This window comes from Ursus arctos, unplaced genomic scaffold, assembly GCF_023065955.2.
Source record: "Ursus arctos isolate Adak ecotype North America unplaced genomic scaffold, UrsArc2.0 scaffold_2, whole genome shotgun sequence".
Classification (NCBI taxonomy): Eukaryota; Metazoa; Chordata; class Mammalia; order Carnivora; family Ursidae; genus Ursus; species Ursus arctos.
Genome location: NW_026622874.1, coordinates 79,494,855 through 79,516,172, shown reverse-complemented (window position 1 = coordinate 79,516,172; position 21,318 = coordinate 79,494,855).

Below are 21,318 nucleotides of genomic sequence, written 5' to 3'. Positions count from 1 at the left end.
CAGTTCTGTATGGTGAAACGAGACAGTCCACGAAATGGATGTCCACAGAAAGTTGAGGAATGTTCCTGTGTCCTCACTCAGGTTGATCCTTGCATTGCAAAGCCTCGTGGTACCTCCTCTACATCTTCTCCACCGACACATGTAGTCACACGATGAATACGCGCTACAACTCACATCATGCAATCCAGATCATCTTACCACATGGTGGCGGAACGAGGGGCAGGGGAGGCCCGCATGTCGACCAAGGTGGAGGAGGCTGAGGTGGCCCACAGCCAATGAAGCCTGGTAAAGTTTGGTCCATAGGGCAGGGCATGCAGGTGGGCCGAGGAAACCCTCTGACATCTGGACCCACCTGCAGACAGACAGGAACATAGTTTGGTGAGACAGACAGAAGTTGTAACACCAAGAGATGAAACCCAAAGAAAGAGCTCTCAGCATCTGCCTCCTTCTCCGATACCACGTTCCAGCAGAGCCGCATCCGTGCTAGAGAACTTGACCCCTCCCCACTGCTGCCAACTATAACAAGGGGGGAGAGGGGAATGGATATTACAGGAATAACCTACTGTCACCAAACATCACTAACCATGTCTGCCAATGGTCACTAGCAAGAAGTAGCATCTTCAAAGATGAAAAAGGAGCATGGCAAACTAGTGAAGGCAGGACACTCCAGACACGGAGGCATCGGGATCCTGGACAACACTTCATCTTTCCTCCTCAACCACACAGAATATTTTGGTTTGTTAACAAGAGAGAGAATGTGATGAAACTGCCCTTTCTTCTCAGGAATCCGAGCCACTCGAGGTGAATCCTTTGCCTGCAAGCCCCTGACTGTCCCCACGCTGCCTCACTTCCTGACACAAGGGTCTTCTGCTCTCTGCAGTTTCTGGCCATGGCCACAAACACACTTGAGGAATTAGGGGCCTGTGATCTGACAGGGGAATTGGAAAAGTGTTTTCCAAAAGGAACGTGATACCAATAACCCTTCTATAACTCAGCAGCTGTGCTTATCTTAAAACACAGTCACTCGGACATTTCAGCACACTGAGTTCCAGAGTAATTTTGTCCAATAGGAAATTAAGATGGGAAGCATAAGTTAGAGAAGCCACAAAACTGTATATGCTTTCCGGTGGAAAACTCGAGAACGTGTGATGAGAGAAGAAACCTGCTCTCACTGTGACTTCGGACCAAACGACCTGCTCCTAGAAGCCCAACCGAAGGGCTTGTGGGGCACCAGTCATGCAGATAATCGCTAACATCCCCCCTTCAGAAAGTGTGTGTCACAGTGTGTTTTGCGACACGACACTAACAGCTTTGATCATGCAAAATAGTTGTGGAAAGGGTACAAGGAGAGGGATTCTGTATAGCACGTTTACCAGCAGAAGTAAAACAGGGATGACTTACGAAACATGGCCTATCTAAGCACATTCCAAACCGCAAAGCAGATAATAAAAAATGCACGGAGAGCTTCCCCTAGTTTCCAGTCGTGAGGATGACCACAGACCTTGTCACAGGTTAATCATCTAACCGCAATACGAACACAATACGTATCGCACCTGTACATACCCCAGTGGGAATCAGGCAGCCCAGAGACTTCAGTGTGCAGTGAGCTGTCAGCTTCCTTGAGTTATTTCCCCCACGTGCGCTATGGGTGAGCAGGGGTACACAAACACACACACACACACACACACACACACAAACACACACAAGACACACACACAGTGAGTGTTCTGCCATCCTTCACCGCTAACCACCTGTGGCTTTGGGAGAGGCCCCCAAAGATGATGATTTGTAACGGAGAAGCCTGTCAGCCCCTGCGTGAACTGCTTGTATTTGAGAGGTGAACGACGCCACAGACAAACTGGATGACCCACCCAACAGACACAAGGCCAGGACACGGTGCTGCCCAGACAGGAACAGGATTCCAGAAATGGTTACAACTGGAAACAGCCACCGTATTTACCTTGTCCTTCTCTGGGTCCTTCTCGGGCACGGTGCCACCTTTGTCCCCTTGAGCGCCACAGGTTTCTGAATTGGACCGAGGCCCTAGAAGAGACAGAGGTGGATTCAGACGGGTGTTGGCCACGCAAGATTCAAGCCAAAGCTCTACACCTGCCCCAGCCTGTTCTACTCTCCCACTCTCAGGTCCCTTCCAGATGCAGAGCGTTTCTCACAGGTCTCCGCTGACCTCTGTGGACAAAGGAGAGACCAGTCCCTCACCCTTGGGGAGATGACCACTCCGCACAGTAGAGATGATTTCAGAACTAATCAATAACGCTGGACAACTGGGGCCTCCACACATGCAAGTGATGTAAAGACTGTGCTCCATTAAGCCCAGAGCCCAAAACATCATGTCTGTGCAGGGCACCTGGGCAATGCTTTTATGTCTGTCTATTGCACAATGTCACACTTCTTCTCAATGGCAGACCCCTGCTGCCCAGTTCTGTATGGTGAAACGAGACAGTCCACGAAATGGATGTCCACAGAAAGTTGAGGAATGTTCCTGTGTCCTCACTCAGGTTGATCCTTGCATTGCAAAGCCTCGTGGTACCTCCTCTACATCTTCTCCACCGACACATGTAGTCACACGATGAATACGCGCTACAACTCACATCATGCAATCCAGATCATCTTACCACATGGTGGCGGAACGAGGGGCAGGGGAGGCCCGCATGTCGACCAAGGTGGAGGAGGCTGAGGTGGCCCACAGCCAATGAAGCCTGGTAAAGTTTGGTCCATAGGGCAGGGCATGCAGGTGGGCCGAGGAAACCCTCTGACATCTGGACCCACCTGCAGACAGACAGGAACATAGTTTGGTGAGACAGACAGAAGTTGTAACACCAAGAGATGAAACCCAAAGAAAGAGCTCTCAGCATCTGCCTCCTTCTCTGATACCACGTTCCAGCAGAGCCGCATCCGTGCTAGAGAACTTGACCCCTCCCCACTGCTGCCAACTATAACAAGGGGGGAGAGGGGAATGGATATTACAGGAATAACCTACTGTCACCAAACATCACTAACCATGTCTGCCAATGGTCACTAGCAAGAAGTAGCATCTTCAAAGATGAAAAAGGAGCATGGCAAACTAGTGAAGGCAGGACACTCCAGACACGGAGGCATCGGGATCCTGGACAACACTTCATCTTTCCTCCTCAACCACACAGAATATTTTGGTTTGTTAACAAGAGAGAGAATGTGATGAAACTGCCCTTTCTTCTCAGGAATCCGAGCCACTCGAGGTGAATCCTTTGCCTGCAAGCCCCTGACTGTCCCCACGCTGCCTCACTTCCTGACACAAGGGTCTTCTGCTCTCTGCAGTTTCTGGCCATGGCCACAAACACACTTGAGGAATTAGGGGCCTGTGATCTGACAGGGGAATTGGAAAAGTGTTTTCCAAAAGGAACGTGATACCAATAACCCTTCTATAACTCAGCAGCTGTGCTTATCTTAAAACACAGTCACTCGGACATTTCAGCACACTGAGTTCCAGAGTAATTTTGTCCAATAGCAAATTAAGATGGGAAGCATAAGTTAGAGAAGCCACAAAACTGTATATGCTTTCCGGTGGAAAACTCGAGAACGTGTGATGAGAGAAGAAACCTGCTCTCACTGTGACTTCGGACCAAACGACCTGCTCCTAGAAGCCCAACCGAAGGGCTTGTGGGGCACCGGTCATGCAGATAATCGCTAACATCCCCCCTTCAGAAAGTGTGTGTCACAGTGTGTTTTGCGACACGACACTAACAGCTTTGATCATGCAAAATAGTTGTGGAAAGGGTACAAGGAGAGGGATTCTGTATAGCACGTTTACCAGCAGAAGTAAAACAGGGATGACTTACGAAACATGGCCTATCTAAGCGCATTCCAAACCGCAAAGCAGATAATAAAAAATGCACGGAGAGCTTCCCCTAGTTTCCAGTCGTGAGGATGACCACAGACCTTGTCACAGGTTAATCATCTAACCGCAATACGAACACAATACGTATCGCACCTGTACATACCCCAGTGGGAATCAGGCAGCCCAGAGACTTCAGTGTGCAGTGAGCTGTCAGCTTCCTTGAGTTATTTCCCCCACGTGCGCTATGGGTGAGCAGGGGTACACAAACACACACACACACACACACACACAAACACACACAAGACACACACACAGTGAGTGTTCTGCCATCCTTCACCGCTAACCACCTGTGGCTTTGGGAGAGGCCCCCAAAGATGATGATTTGTAACGGAGAAGCCTGTCAGCCCCTGCGTGAACTGCTTGTATTTGAGAGGTGAACGACGCCACAGACAAACTGGATGACCCACCCAACAGACACAAGGCCAGGACACGGTGCTGCCCAGACAGGAACAGGATTCCAGAAATGGTTACAACTGGAAACAGCCACCGTATTTACCTTGTCCTTCTCTGGGTCCTTCTCGGGCACGGTGCCACCTTTGTCCCCTTGAGCGCCACAGGTTTCTGAATTGGACCGAGGCCCTAGAAGAGACAGAGGTGGATTCAGACGGGTGTTGGCCACGCAAGATTCAAGCCAAAGCTCTACACCTGCCCCAGCCTGTTCTACTCTCCCACTCTCAGGTCCCTTCCAGATGCAGAGCGTTTCTCACAGGTCTCCGCTGACCTCTGTGGACAAAGGAGAGACCAGTCCCTCACCCTTGGGGAGATGACCACTCCGCACAGTAGAGATGATTTCAGAACTAATCAATAACGCTGGACAACTGGGGCCTCCACACATGCAAGTGATGTAAAGACTGTGCTCCATTAAGCCCAGAGCCCAAAACATCATGTCTGTGCAGGGCACCTGGGCAATGCTTTTATGTCTGTCTATTGCACAATGTCACACTTCTTCTCAATGGCAGACCCCTGCTGCCCAGTTCTGTATGGTGAAACGAGACAGTCCACGAAATGGATGTCCACAGAAAGTTGAGGAATGTTCCTGTGTCCTCACTCAGGTTGATCCTTGCATTGCAAAGCCTCGTGGTACCTCCTCTACATCTTCTCCACCAACACATGTAGTCACACGATGAATACGCGCTACAACTCACATCATGCAATCCAGATCATCTTACCACATGGTGGCGGAACGAGGGGCAGGGGAGGCCCGCATGTCGACCAAGGTGGAGGAGGCTGAGGTGGCCCACAGCCAATGAAGCCTGGTAAACTTTGGTCCATAGGGCAGGGCATGCAGGTGGGCCGAGGAAACCCTCTCACATCTGGACCCACCTGCAGACAGACAGGAACATAGTTTGGTGAGACAGACAGAAGTTGTAACACCAAGAGATGAAACCCAAAGAAAGAGCTCTCAGCATCTGCCTCCTTCTCCGATACCACGTTCCAGCAGAGCCGCATCCGTGCTAGAGAACTTGACCCCTCCCCACTGCTGCCAACTATAACAAGGGGGGAGAGGGGAATGGATATTACAGGAATAACCTACTGTCACCAAACATCACTAACCATGTCTGCCAATGGTCACTAGCAAGAAGTAGCATCTTCAAAGATGAAAAAGGAGCATGGCAAACTAGTGAAGGCAGGACACTCCAGACACGGAGGCATCGGGATCCTGGACAACACTTCATCTTTCCTCCTCAACCACACAGAATATTTTGGTTTGTTAACAAGAGAGAGAATGTGATGAAACTGCCCTTTCTTCTCAGGAATCCGAGCCACTCGAGGTGAATCCTTTGCCTGCAAGCCCCTGACTGTCCCCACGCTGCCTCACTTCCTGACACAAGGGTCTTCTGCTCTCTGCAGTTTCTGGCCATGGCCACAAACACACTTGAGGAATTAGGGGCCTGTGATCTGACAGGGGAATTGGAAAAGTGTTTTCCAAAAGGAACGTGATACCAATAACCCTTCTATAACTCAGCAGCTGTGCTTATCTTAAAACACAGTCACTCGGACATTTCAGCACACTGAGTTCCAGAGTAATTTTGTCCAATAGGAAATTAAGATGGGAAGCATAAGTTAGAGAAGCCACAAAACTGTATATGCTTTCCGGTGGAAAACTCGAGAACGTGTGATGAGAGAAGAAACCTGCTCTCACTGTGACTTCGGACCAAACGACCTGCTCCTAGAAGCCCAACCGAAGGGCTTGTGGGGCACCGGTCATGCAGATAATCGCTAACATCCCCCCTTCAGAAAGTGTGTGTCACAGTGTGTTTTGCGACACGACACTAACAGCTTTGATCATGCAAAATAGTTGTGGAAAGGGTACAAGGAGAGGGATTCTGTATAGCACGTTTACCAGCAGAAGTAAAACAGGGATGACTTACGAAACATGGCCTATCTAAGCACATTCCAAACCGCAAAGCAGATAATAAAAAATGCATGGAGAGCTTCCCCTAGTTTCCAGTCGTGAGGATGACCACAGACCTTGTCACAGGTTAATCATCTAACCGCAATACGAACACAATACGTATCGCACCTGTACATACCCCAGTGGGAATCAGGCAGCCCAGAGACTTCAGTGTGCAGTGAGCTGTCAGCTTCCTTGAGTTATTTCCCCCACGTGCGCTATGGGTGAGCAGGGGTACACAAACACACACACACACACACACACACACACAAACACACACAAGACACACACACAGTGAGTGTTCTGCCATCCTTCACCGCTAACCACCTGTGGCTTTGGGAGAGGCCCCCAAAGATGATGATTTGTAACGGAGAAGCCTGTCAGCCCCTGCGTGAACTGCTTGTATTTGAGAGGTGAACGACGCCACAGACAAACTGGATGACCCACCCAACAGACACAAGGCCAGGACACGGTGCTGCCCAGACAGGAACAGGATTCCAGAAATGGTTACAACTGGAAACAGCCACCGTATTTACCTTGTCCTTCTCTGGGTCCTTCTTGGGCACGGTGCCACCTTTGTCCCCTTGAGCGCCACAGGTTTCTGAATTGGACCGAGGCCCTAGAAGAGACAGAGGTGGATTCAGACGGGTGTTGGCCACGCAAGATTCAAGCCAAAGCTCTACACCTGCCCCAGCCTGTTCTACTCTCCCACTCTCAGGTCCCTTCCAGATGCAGAGCGTTTCTCACAGGTCTCCGCTGACCTCTGTGGACAAAGGAGAGACCAGTCCCTCACCCTTGGGGAGATGACCACTCCGCACAGTAGAGATGATTTCAGAACTAATCAATAACGCTGGACAACTGGGGCCTCCACACATGCAAGTGATGTAAAGACTGTGCTCCATTAAGCCCAGAGCCCAAAACATCATGTCTGTGCAGGGCACCTGGGCAATGCTTTTATGTCTGTCTATTGCACAATGTCACACTTCTTCTCAATGGCAGACCCCTGCTGCCCAGTTCTGTATGGTGAAACGAGACAGTCCACGAAATGGATGTCCACAGAAAGTTGAGGAATGTTCCTGTGTCCTCACTCAGGTTGATCCTTGCATTGCAAAGCCTCGTGGTACCTCCTCTACATCTTCTCCACCGACACATGTAGTCACACGATGAATACGCGCTACAACTCACATCATGCAATCCAGATCATCTTACCACATGGTGGCGGAACGAGGGGCAGGGGAGGCCCGCATGTCGACCAAGGTGGAGGAGGCTGAGGTGGCCCACAGCCAATGAAGCCTGGTAAAGTTTGGTCCATAGGGCAGGGCATGCAGGTGGGCCGAGGAAACCCTCTCACATCTGGACCCACCTGCAGACAGACAGGAACATAGTTTGGTGAGACAGACAGAAGTTGTAACACCAAGAGATGAAACCCAAAGAAAGAGCTCTCAGCATCTGCCTCCTTCTCCAATACCACGTTCCAGCAGAGCCGCATCCGTGCTAGAGAACTTGACCCCTCCCCACTGCTGCCAACTATAACAAGGGGGGAGAGGGGAATGGATATTACAGGAATAACCTACTGTCACCAAACATCACTAACCATGTCTGCCAATGGTCACTAGCAAGAAGTAGCATCTTCAAAGATGAAAAAGGAGCATGGCAAACTAGTGAAGGCAGGACACTCCAGACACGGAGGCATCGGGATCCTGGACAACACTTCATCTTTCCTCCTCAACCACACAGAATATTTTGGTTTGTTAACAAGAGAGAGAATGTGATGAAACTGCCCTTTCTTCTCAGGAATCCGAGCCACTCGAGGTGAATCCTTTGCCTGCAAGCCCCTGACTGTCCCCACGCTGCCTCACTTCCTGACACAAGGGTCTTCTGCTCTCTGCAGTTTCTGGCCATGGCCACAAACACACTTGAGGAATTAGGGGCCTGTGATCTGACAGGGGAATTGGAAAAGTGTTTTCCAAAAGGAACGTGATACCAATAACCCTTCTATAACTCAGCAGCTGTGCTTATCTTAAAACACAGTCACTCGGACATTTCAGCACACTGAGTTCCAGAGTAATTTTGTCCAATAGGAAATTAAGATGGGAAGCATAAGTTAGAGAAGCCACAAAACTGTATATGCTTTCCGGTGGAAAACTCGAGAACGTGTGATGAGAGAAGAAACCTGCTCTCACTGTGACTTAGGACCAAACGACCTGCTCCTAGAAGCCCAACCGAAGGGCTTGTGGGGCACCGGTCATGCAGATAATCGCTAACATCCCCCCTTCAGAAAGTGTGTGTCACAGTGTGTTTTGCGACACGACACTAACAGCTTTGATCAGGCAAAATAGTTGTGGAAAGGGTACAAGGAGAGGGATTCTGTATAGCACGTTTACCAGCAGAAGTAAAACAGGGATGACTTACGAAACATGGCCTATCTAAGCACATTCCAAACCGCAAAGCAGATAATAAAAAATGCACGGAGAGCTTCCCCTAGTTTCCAGTCGTGAGGATGACCACAGACCTTGTCACAGGTTAATCATCTAACCGCAATACGAACACAATACGTATCGCACCTGTACATACCCCAGTGGGAATCAGGCAGCCCAGAGACTTCAGTGTGCAGTGAGCTGTCAGCTTCCTTGAGTTATTTCCCCCACGTGCGCTATGGGTGAGCAGGGGTACACAAACACACACACACACACACACACACACACACACACACACACAAACACACACAAGACACACACACAGTGAGTGTTCTGCCATCCTTCACCGCTAACCACCTGTGGCTTTGGGAGAGGCCCCCAAAGATGATGATTTGTAACGGAGAAGCCTGTCAGCCCCTGCGTGAACTGCTTGTATTTGAGAGGTGAACGACGCCACAGACAAACTGGATGACCCACCCAACAGACACAAGGCCAGGACACGGTGCTGCCCAGACAGGAACAGGATTCCAGAAATGGTTACAACTGGAAACAGCCACCGTATTTACCTTGTCCTTCTCTGGGTCCTTCTCGGGCACGGTGCCACCTTTGTCCCCTTGAGCGCCACAGGTTTCTGAATTGGACCGAGGCCCTAGAAGAGACAGAGGTGGATTCAGACGGGTGTTGGCCACGCAAGATTCAAGCCAAAGCTCTACACCTGCCCCAGCCTGTTCTACTCTCCCACTCTCAGGTCCCTTCCAGATGCAGAGCGTTTCTCACAGGTCTCCGCTGACCTCTGTGGACAAAGGAGAGACCAGTCCCTCACCCTTGGGGAGATGACCACTCCGCACAGTAGAGATGATTTCAGAACTAATCAATAACGCTGGACAACTGGGGCCTCCACACATGCAAGTGATGTAAAGACTGTGCTCCATTAAGCCCAGAGCCCAAAACATCATGTCTGTGCAGGGCACCTGGGCAATGCTTTTATGTCTGTCTATTGCACAATGTCACACTTCTTCTCAATGGCAGACCCCTGCTGCCCAGTTCTGTATGGTGAAACGAGACAGTCCACGAAATGGATGTCCACAGAAAGTTGAGGAATGTTCCTGTGTCCTCACTCAGGTTGATCCTTGCATTGCAAAGCCTCGTGGTACCTCCTCTACATCTTCTCCACCGACACATGTAGTCACACGATGAATACGCGCTACAACTCACATCATGCAATCCAGATCATCTTACCACATGGTGGCGGAACGAGGGGCAGGGGAGGCCCGCATGTCGACCAAGGTGGAGGAGGCTGAGGTGGCCCACAGCCAATGAAGCCTGGTAAAGTTTGGTCCATAGGGCAGGGCATGCAGGTGGGCCGAGGAAACCCTCTCACATCTGGACCCACCTGCAGACAGACAGGAACATAGTTTGGTGAGACAGACAGAAGTTGTAACACCAAGAGATGAAACCCAAAGAAAGAGCTCTCAGCATCTGCCTCCTTCTCCAATACCACGTTCCAGCAGAGCCGCATCCGTGCTAGAGAACTTGACCCCTCCCCACTGCTGCCAACTATAACAAGGGGGGAGAGGGGAATGGATATTACAGGAATAACCTACTGTCACCAAACATCACTAACCATGTCTGCCAATGGTCACTAGCAAGAAGTAGCATCTTCAAAGATGAAAAAGGAGCATGGCAAACTAGTGAAGGCAGGACACTCCAGACACGGAGGCATCGGGATCCTGGACAACACTTCATCTTTCCTCCTCAACCACACAGAATATTTTGGTTTGTTAACAAGAGAGAGAATGTGATGAAACTGCCCTTTCTTCTCAGGAATCCGAGCCACTCGAGGTGAATCCTTTGCCTGCAAGCCCCTGACTGTCCCCACGCTGCCTCACTTCCTGACACAAGGGTCTTCTGCTCTCTGCAGTTTCTGGCCATGGCCACAAACACACTTGAGGAATTAGGGGCCTGTGATCTGACAGGGGAATTGGAAAAGTGTTTTCCAAAAGGAACGTGATACCAATAACCCTTCTATAACTCAGCAGCTGTGCTTATCTTAAAACACAGTCACTCGGACATTTCAGCACACTGAGTTCCAGAGTAATTTTGTCCAATAGGAAATTAAGATGGGAAGCATAAGTTAGAGAAGCCACAAAACTGTATATGCTTTCCGGTGGAAAACTCGAGAACGTGTGATGAGAGAAGAAACCTGCTCTCACTGTGACTTCGGACCAAACGACCTGCTCCTAGAAGCCCAACCGAAGGGCTTGTGGGGCACCGGTCATGCAGATAATCGCTAACATCCCCCCTTCAGAAAGTGTGTGTCACAGTGTGTTTTGCGACACGACACTAACAGCTTTGATCAGGCAAAATAGTTGTGGAAAGGGTACAAGGAGAGGGATTCTGTATAGCACGTTTACCAGCAGAAGTAAAACAGGGATGACTTACGAAACATGGCCTATCTAAGCACATTCCAAACCGCAAAGCAGATAATAAAAAATGCACGGAGAGCTTCCCCTAGTTTCCAGTCGTGAGGATGACCACAGACCTTGTCACAGGTTAATCATCTAACCGCAATACGAACACAATACGTATCGCACCTGTACATACCCCAGTGGGAATCAGGCAGCCCAGAGACTTCAGTGTGCAGTGAGCTGTCAGCTTCCTTGAGTTATTTCCCCCACGTGCGCTATGGGTGAGCAGGGGTACACAAACACACACACACACACACACACACACACAAACACACACAAGACACACACACAGTGAGTGTTCTGCCATCCTTCACCGCTAACCACCTGTGGCTTTGGGAGAGGCCCCCAAAGATGATGATTTGTAACGGAGAAGCCTGTCAGCCCCTGCGTGAACTGCTTGTATTTGAGAGGTGAACGACGCCACAGACAAACTGGATGACCCACCCAACAGACACAAGGCCAGGACACGGTGCTGCCCAGACAGGAACAGGATTCCAGAAATGGTTACAACTGGAAACAGCCACCGTATTTACCTTGTCCTTCTCTGGGTCCTTCTTGGGCACGGTGCCACCTTTGTCCCCTTGAGCGCCACAGGTTTCTGAATTGGACCGAGGCCCTAGAAGAGACAGAGGTGGATTCAGACGGGTGTTGGCCACGCAAGATTCAAGCCAAAGCTCTACACCTGCCCCAGCCTGTTCTACTCTCCCACTCTCAGGTCCCTTCCAGATGCAGAGCGTTTCTCACAGGTCTCCGCTGACCTCTGTGGACAAAGGAGAGACCAGTCCCTCACCCTTGGGGAGATGACCACTCCGCACAGTAGAGATGATTTCAGAACTAATCAATAACGCTGGACAACTGGGGCCTCCACACATGCAAGTGATGTAAAGACTGTGCTCCATTAAGCCCAGAGCCCAAAACATCATGTCTGTGCAGGGCACCTGGGCAATGCTTTTATGTCTGTCTATTGCACAATGTCACACTTCTTCTCAATGGCAGACCCCTGCTGCCCAGTTCTGTATGGTGAAACGAGACAGTCCACGAAATGGATGTCCACAGAAAGTTGAGGAATGTTCCTGTGTCCTCACTCAGGTTGATCCTTGCATTGCAAAGCCTCGTGGTACCTCCTCTACATCTTCTCCACCGACACATGTAGTCACACGATGAATACGCGCTACAACTCACATCATGCAATCCAGATCATCTTACCACATGGTGGCGGAACGAGGGGCAGGGGAGGCCCGCATGTCGACCAAGGTGGAGGAGGCTGAGGTGGCCCACAGCCAATGAAGCCTGGTAAAGTTTGGTCCATAGGGCAGGGCATGCAGGTGGGCCGAGGAAACCCTCTCACATCTGGACCCACCTGCAGACAGACAGGAAAATAATTTGGTGAGACAGACAGAAGTTGTAACACCAAGAGATGAAACCCAAAGAAAGAGCTCTCAGCATCTGCCTCCTTCTCCGATACCACGTTCCAGCAGAGCCGCATCCGTGCTAGAGAACTTGACCCCTCCCCACTGCTGCCAACTATAACAAGGGGAGAGAGGGGAATGGATATTACAGGAATAACCTACTGTCACCAAACATCACTACCCATGTCTGCCAATGGTCACTAGCAAGAAGTAGCATCTTCAAAGATGAAAAAGGAGCATGGCAAACTAGTGAAGGCAGGACACTCCAGACACGGAGGCATCGGGATCCTGGACAACACTTCATCTTTCCTCCTCAACCACACAGAATATTTTGGTTTGTTAACAAGAGAGAGAATGTGATGAAACTGCCCTTTCTTCTCAGGAATCCGAGCCACTCGAGGTGAATCCTTTGCCTGCAAGCCCCTGACTGTCCCCACGCTGCCTCACTTCCTGACACAAGGGTCTTCTGCTCTCTGCAGTTTCTGGCCATGGCCACAAACACACTTGAGGAATTAGGGGCCTGTGATCTGACAGGGGAATTGGAAAAGTGTTTTCCAAAAGGAACGTGATACCAATAACCCTTCTATAACTCAGCAGCTGTGCTTATCTTAAAACACAGTCACTCGGACATTTCAGCACACTGAGTTCCAGAGTAATTTTGTCCAATAGGAAATTAAGATGGGAAGCATAAGTTAGAGAAGCCACAAAACTGTATATGCTTTGCGGTGGAAAACTCGAGAACGTGTGATGAGAGAAGAAACCTGCTCTCACTGTGACTTAGGACCAAACGACCTGCTCCTAGAATCCCAACCGAAGGGCTTGTGGGGCACCGGTCATGCAGATAATCGCTAACATCCCCCCTTCAGAAAGTGTGTGTCACAGTGTGTTTTGCGACACGACACTAACAGCTTTGATCAGGCAAAATAGTTGTGGAAAGGGTACAAGGAGAGGGATTCTGTATAGCACGTTTACCAGCAGAAGTAAAACAGGGATGACTTACGAAACATGGCCTATCTAAGCGCATTCCAAACCGCAAAGCAGATAATAAAAAATGCACGGAGAGCTTCCCCTAGTTTCCAGTCGTGAGGATGACCACAGACCTTGTCACAGGTTAATCATCTAACCGCAATAACGAACACAATACGTATCGGACCTGTACATACCCCAGTGGGAATCAGGCAGCCCAGAGACTTCAGTGTGCAGTGAGCTGTCAGCTTCCTTGAGTTATTTCCCCCACGTGCGCTATGGGTGAGCAGGGGTACACAAACACACACACACACACACACACACACACACACACACAAACACACACAAGACACACACACAGTGAGTGTTCTGCCATCCTTCACCGCTAACCACCTGTGGCTTTGGGAGAGGCCCCCAAAGATGATGATTTGTAACGGAGAAGCCTGTCAGCCCCTGCGTGAACTGCTTGTATTTGAGAGGTGAACGACGCCACAGACAAACTGGATGACCCACCCAACAGACACAAGGCCAGGACACGGTGCTGCCCAGACAGGAACAGGATTCCAGAAATGGTTACAACTGGAAACAGCCACCGTATTTACCTTGTCCTTCTCTGGGTCCTTCTCGGGCACGGTGCCACCTTTGTCCCCTTGAGCGCCACAGGTTTCTGAATTGGACCGAGGCCCTAGAAGAGACAGAGGTGGATTCAGACGGGTGTTGGCCACGCAAGATTCAAGCCAAAGCTCTACACCTGCCCCAGCCTGTTCTACTCTCCCACTCTCAGGTCCCTTCCAGATGCAGAGCGTTTCTCACAGGTCTCCGCTGACCTCTGTGGACAAAGGAGAGACCAGTCCCTCACCCTTGGGGAGATGACCACTCCGCACAGTAGAGATGATTTCAGAACTAATCAATAACGCTGGACAACTGGGGCCTCCACACATGCAAGTGATGTAAAGACTGTGCTCCATTAAGCCCAGAGCCCAAAACATCATGTCTGTGCAGGGCACCTGGGCAATGCTTTTATGTCTGTCTATTGCACAATGTCACACTTCTTCTCAATGGCAGACCCCTGCTGCCCAGTTCTGTATGGTGAAACGAGACAGTCCACGAAATGGATGTCCACAGAAAGTTGAGGAATGTTCCTGTGTCCTCACTCAGGTTGATCCTTGCATTGCAAAGCCTCGTGGTACCTCCTCTACATCTTCTCCACCGACACATGTAGTCACACGATGAATACGCGCTACAACTCACATCATGCAATCCAGATCATCTTACCACATGGTGGCGGAACGAGGGGCAGGGGAGGCCCGCATGTCGACCAAGGTGGAGGAGGCTGAGGTGGCCCACAGCCAATGAAGCCTGGTAAACTTTGGTCCATAGGGCAGGGCATGCAGGTGGGCCGAGGAAACCCTCTGACATCTGGACCCACCTGCAGACAGACAGGAAAATAGTTTGGTGAGACAGACAGAAGTTGTAACACCAAGAGATGAAACCCAAAGAAAGAGCTCTCAGCATCTGCCTCCTTCTCCGATACCACGTTCCAGCAGAGCCGCATCCGTGCTAGAGAACTTGACCCCTCCCCACTGCTGCCAACTATAACAAGGGGGGAGAAGGGAATGGATATTACAGGAATAACCTACTGTCACCAAACATCACTAACCATGTCTGCCAATGGTCACTAGCAAGAAGTAGCATCTTCAAAGATGAAAAAGGAGCATGGCAAACTAGTGAAGGCAGGACACTCCAGACACGGAGGCATCGGGATCCTGGACAACACTTCATCTTTCCTCCTCAACCACACAGAATATTTTGGTTTGTTAACAAGAGAGAGAATGTGATGAAACTGCCCTTTCTTCTCAGGAATCCGAGCCACTCGAGGTGAATCCTTTGCCTGCAAGCCCCTGACTGTCCCCACGCTGCCTCACTTCCTGACACAAGGGTCTTCTGCTCTCTGCAGTTTCTGGCCATGGCCACAAACACACTTGAGGAATTAGGGGCCTGTGATCTGACAGGGGAATTGGAAAAGTGTTTTCCAAAAGGAACGTGATACCAATAACCCTTCTATAACTCAGCAGCTGTGCTTATCTTAAAACACAGTCACTCGGACATTTCAGCACACTGAGTTCCAGAGTAATTTTGTCCAATAGGAAATTAAGATGGGAAGCATAAGTTAGAGAAGCCACAAAACTGTATATGCTTTCCGGTGGAAAACTCGAGAACGTGTGATGAGAGAAGAAACCTGCTCTCACTGTGACTTCGGACCAAACGACCTGCTCCTAGAAGCCCAACCGAAGGGCTTGTGGGGCACCGGTCATGCAGATAATCGCTAACATCCCCCCTTCAGAAAGTGTGTGTCACAGTGTGTTTTGCGACACGACACTAACAGCTTTGATCATGCAAAATAGTTGTGGAAAGGGTACAAGGAGAGGGATTCTGTATAGCACGTTTACCAGCAGAAGTAAAACAGGGATGACTTACGAAACATGGCCTATCTAAGCACATTCCAAACCGCAAAGCAGATAATAAAAAATGCACGGAGAGCTTCCCCTAATTTCCAGTCGTGAGGATGACCACAGACCTTGTCACAGGTTAATCATCTAACCGCAATACGAACACAATACGTATCGCACCTGTACATACCCCAGTGGGAATCAGGCAGCCCAGAGACTTCAGTGTGCAGTGAGCTGTCAGCTTCCTTGAGTTATTTCCCCCACGTGCGCTATGGGTGAGCAGGGGTACACAAACACACACACACACACACACACACACACACAAACACACACAAGACACACACACAGTGAGTGTTCTGCCATCCTTCACCGCTAACCACCTGTGGCTTTGGGAGAGGCCCCCAAAGATGATGATTTGTAACGGAGAAGCCTGTCAGCCCCTGCGTGAACTGCTTGTATTTGAGAGGTGAACGACGCCACAGACAAACTGGATGACCCACCCAACAGACACAAGGCCAGGACACGGTGCTGCCCAGACAGGAACAGGATTCCAGAAATGGTTACAACTGGAAACAGCCACCGTATTTACCTTGTCCTTCTCTGGGTCCTTCTTGGGCACGGTGCCACCTTTGTCCCCTTGAGCGCCACAGGTTTCTGAATTGGACCGAGGCCCTAGAAGAGACAGAGGTGGATTCAGACGGGTGTTGGCCACGCAAGATTCAAGCCAAAGCTCTACACCTGCCCCAGCCTGTTCTACTCTCCCACTCTCAGGTCCCTTCCAGATGCAGAGCGTTTCTCACAGGTCTCCGCTGACCTCTGTGGACAAAGGAGAGACCAGTCCCTCACCCTTGGGGAGATGACCACTCCGCACAGTAGAGATGATTTCAGAACTAATCAATAATGCTGGACAACTGGGGCCTCCACACATGCAAGTGATGTAAAGACTGTGCTCCATTAAGCCCAGAGCCCAAAACATCATGTCTGTGCAGGGCACCTGGGCAATGCTTTTATGTCTGTCTATTGCACAATGTCACACTTCTTCTCAATGGCAGACCCCTGCTGCCCAGTTCTGTATGGTGAAACGAGACAGTCCACGAAATGGATGTCCACAGAAAGTTGAGGAATGTTCCTGTGTCCTCACTCAGGTTGATCCTTGCATTGCAAAGCCTCGTGGTACCTCCTCTACATCTTCTCCACCGACACATGTAGTCACACGATGAATACGCGCTACAACTCACATCATGCAATCCAGATCATCTTACCACATGGTGGCGGAACGAGGGGCAGGGGAGGCCCGCATGTCGACCAAGGTGGAGGAGGCTGAGGTGGCCCACAGCCAATGAAGCCTGGTAAAGTTTGGTCCATAGGGCAGGGCATGCAGGTGGGCCGAGGAAACCCTCTCACATCTGGACCCACCTGCAGACAGACAGGAAAATAATTTGGTGAGACAGACAGAAGTTGTAACACCAAGAGATGAAACCCAAAGAAAGAGCTCTCAGCATCTGCCTCCTTCTCCGATACCACGTTCCAGCAGAGCCGCATCCGTGCTAGAGAACTTGACCCCTCCCCACTGCTGCCAACTATAACAAGGGGAGAGAGGGGAATGGATATTACAGGAATAACCTACTGTCACCAAACATCACTACCCATGTCTGCCAATGGTCACTAGCAAGAAGTAGCATCTTCAAAGATGAAAAAGGAGCATGGCAAACTAGTGAAGGCAGGACACTCCAGACACGGAGGCATCGGGATCCTGGACAACACTTCATCTTTCCTCCTCAACCACACAGAATATTTTGGTTTGTTAACAAGAGAGAGAATGTGATGAAACTGCCCTTTCTTCTCAGGAATCCGAGCCACTCGAGGTGAATCCTTTGCCTGCAAGCCCCTGACTGTCCCCACGCTGCCTCACTTCCTGACACAAGGGTCTTCTGCTCTCTGCAGTTTCTGGCCATGGCCACAAACACACTTGAGGAATTAGGGGCCTGTGATCTGACAGGGGAATTGGAAAAGTGTTTTCCAAAAGGAACGTGATACCAATAACCCTTCTATAACTCAGCAGCTGTGCTTATCTTAAAACACAGTCACTCGGACATTTCAGCACACTGAGTTCCAGAGTAATTTTGTCCAATAGCAAATTAAGATGGGAAGCATAAGTTAGAGAATCCACAAAACTGTATATGCTTTGCGGTGGAAAACTCGAGAACGTGTGATGAGAGAAGAAACCTGCTCTCACTGTGACTTAGGACCAAACGACCTGCTCCTAGAATCCCAACCGAAGGGCTTGTGGGGCACCGGTCATGCAGATAATCGCTAACATCCCCCCTTCAGAAAGTGTGTGTCACAGTGTGTTTTGCGACACGACACTAACAGCTTTGATCAGGCAAAATAGTTGTGGAAAGGGTACAAGGAGAGGGATTCTGTATAGCACGTTTACCAGCAGAAGTAAAACAGGGATGACTTACGAAACATGGCCTATCTAAGCGCATTCCAAACCGCAAAGCAGATAATAAAAAATGCACGGAGAGCTTCCCCTAGTTTCCAGTCGTGAGGATGACCACAGACCTTGTCACAGGTTAATCATCTAACCGCAATAACGAACACAATACGTATCGGACCTGTACATACCCCAGTGGGAATCAGGCAGCCCAGAGACTTCAGTGTGCAGTGAGCTGTCAGCTTCCTTGAGTTATTTCCCCCACGTGCGCTATGGGTGAGCAGGGGTACACAAACACACACACACACACACACACACACACACACAAACACACACAAGACACACACACAGTGAGTGTTCTGCCATCCTTCACCGCTAACCACCTGTGGCTTTGGGAGAGGCCCCCAAAGATGATGATTTGTAACGGAGAAGCCTGTCAGCCCCTGCGTGAACTGCTTGTATTTGAGAGGTGAACGACGCCACAGACAAACTGGATGACCCACCCAACAGACACAAGGCCAGGACACGGTGCTGCCCAGACAGGAACAGGATTCCAGAAATGGTTACAACTGGAAACAGCCACCGTATTTACCTTGTCCTTCTCTGGGTCCTTCTCGGGCACGGTGCCACCTTTGTCCCCTTGAGCGCCACAGGTTTCTGAATTGGACCGAGGCCCTAGAAGAGACAGAGGTGGATTCAGACGGGTGTTGGCCACGCAAGATTCAAGCCAAAGCTCTACACCTGCCCCAGCCTGTTCTACTCTCCCACTCTCAGGTCCCTTCCAGATGCAGAGCGTTTCTCACAGGTCTCCGCTGACCTCTGTGGACAAAGGAGAGACCAGTCCCTCACCCTTGGGGAGATGACCACTCCGCACAGTAGAGATGATTTCAGAATTAATCAATAACGCTGGACAACTGGGGCCTCCACACATGCAAGTGATGTAAAGACTGTGCTCCATTAAGCCCAGAGCCCAAAACATCATGTCTGTGCAGGGCACCTGGGCAATGCTTTTATGTCTGTCTATTGCACAATGTCACACTTCTTCTCAATGGCAGACCCCTGCTGCCCAGTTCTGTATGGTGAAACGAGACAGTCCACGAAATGGATGTCCACAGAAAGTTGAGGAATGTTCCTGTGTCCTCACTCAGGTTGATCCTTGCATTGCAAAGCCTCGTGGTACCTCCTCTACATCTTCTCCACCGACACATGTAGTCACACGATGAATACGCGCTACAACTCACATCATGCAATCCAGATCATCTTACCACATGGTGGCGGAACGAGGGGCAGGGGAGGCCCGCATGTCGACCAAGGTGGAGGAGGCTGAGGTGGCCCACAGCCAATGAAGCCTGGTAAAGTTTGGTCCATAGGGCAGGGCATGCAGGTGGGCCGAGGAAACCCTCTCACATCTGGACCCACCTGCAGACAGACAGGAACATAGTTTGGTGAGACAGACAGAAGTTGTAACACCAAGAGATGAAACCCAAAGAAAGAGCTCTCAGCATCTGCCTCCTTCTCCAATACCACGTTCCAGCAGAGCCGCATCCGTGCTAGAGAACTTGACCCCTCCCCACTGCTGCCAACTCTAACAAGGGGGGAGAGGGGAATGGATATTACAGGAATAACCTACTGTCACCAAACATCACTAACCATGTCTGCCAATGGTCACTAGCAAGAAGTAGCATCTTCAAAGATGAAAAAGGAGCATGGCAAACTAGTGAAGGCAGGACACTCCAGACACGGAGGCATCGGGATCCTGGACAACACTTCATCTTTCCTCCTCAACCACACAGAATATTTTGGTTTGTTAACAAGAGAGAGAATGTGATGAAACTGCCCTTTCTTCTCAGGAATCCGAGCCACTCGAGGTGAATCATTTGCCTGCAAGCCCCTGACTGTCCCCACGCTGCCTCACTTCCTGACACAAGGGTCTTCTGCTCTCTGCAGTTTCTGGCCATGGCCACAAACACACTTGAGGAATTAGGGGCCTGTGATCTGACAGGGGAATTGGAAAAGTGTTTTCCAAAAGGAACGTGATACCAATAACCCTTCTATAACTCAGCAGCTGTGCTTATCTTAAAACACAGTCACTCGGACATTTCAGCACACTGAGTTCCAGAGTAATTTTGTCCAATAGGAAATTAAGATGGGAAGCATAAGTTAGAGAAGCCACAAAACTGTATATGCTTTCCGGTGGAAAACTCGAGAACGTGTGATGAGAGAAGAAACCTGCTCTCACTGTGACTTAGGACCAAACGACCTGCTCCTAGAAGCCCAACCGAAGGGCTTGTGGGGCACCGGTCATGCAGATAATCGCTAACATCCCCCCTTCAGAAAGTGTGTGTCACAGTGTGTTTTGCGACACGACACTAACAGCTTTGATCATGCAAAATAGTTGTGGAAAGGGTACAAGGAGAGGGATTCTGTATAGCACGTTTACCAGCAGAAGTAAAACAGGGATGACTTACGAAACATGGCCTATCTAAGCACATTCCAAACCGCAAAGCAGATAATAAAAAATGCATGGAGAGCTTCCCCTAGTTTCCAGTCGTGAGGATGACCACAGACCTTGTCACAGGTTAATCATCTAACCGCAATACGAACACAATACGTATCGCACCTGTACATACCCCAGTGGGAATCAGGCAGCCCAGAGACTTCAGTGTGCAGTGAGCTGTCAGCTTCCTTGAGTTATTTCCCCCACGTGCGCTATGGGTGAGCAGGGGTACACAAACACACACACACACACACACACACACAAACACACACAAGACACACACACAGTGAGTGTTCTGCCATCCTTCACCGCTAACCACCTGTGGCTTTGGGAGAGGCCCCCAAAGATGATGATTTGTAACGGAGAAGCCTGTCAGCCCCTGCG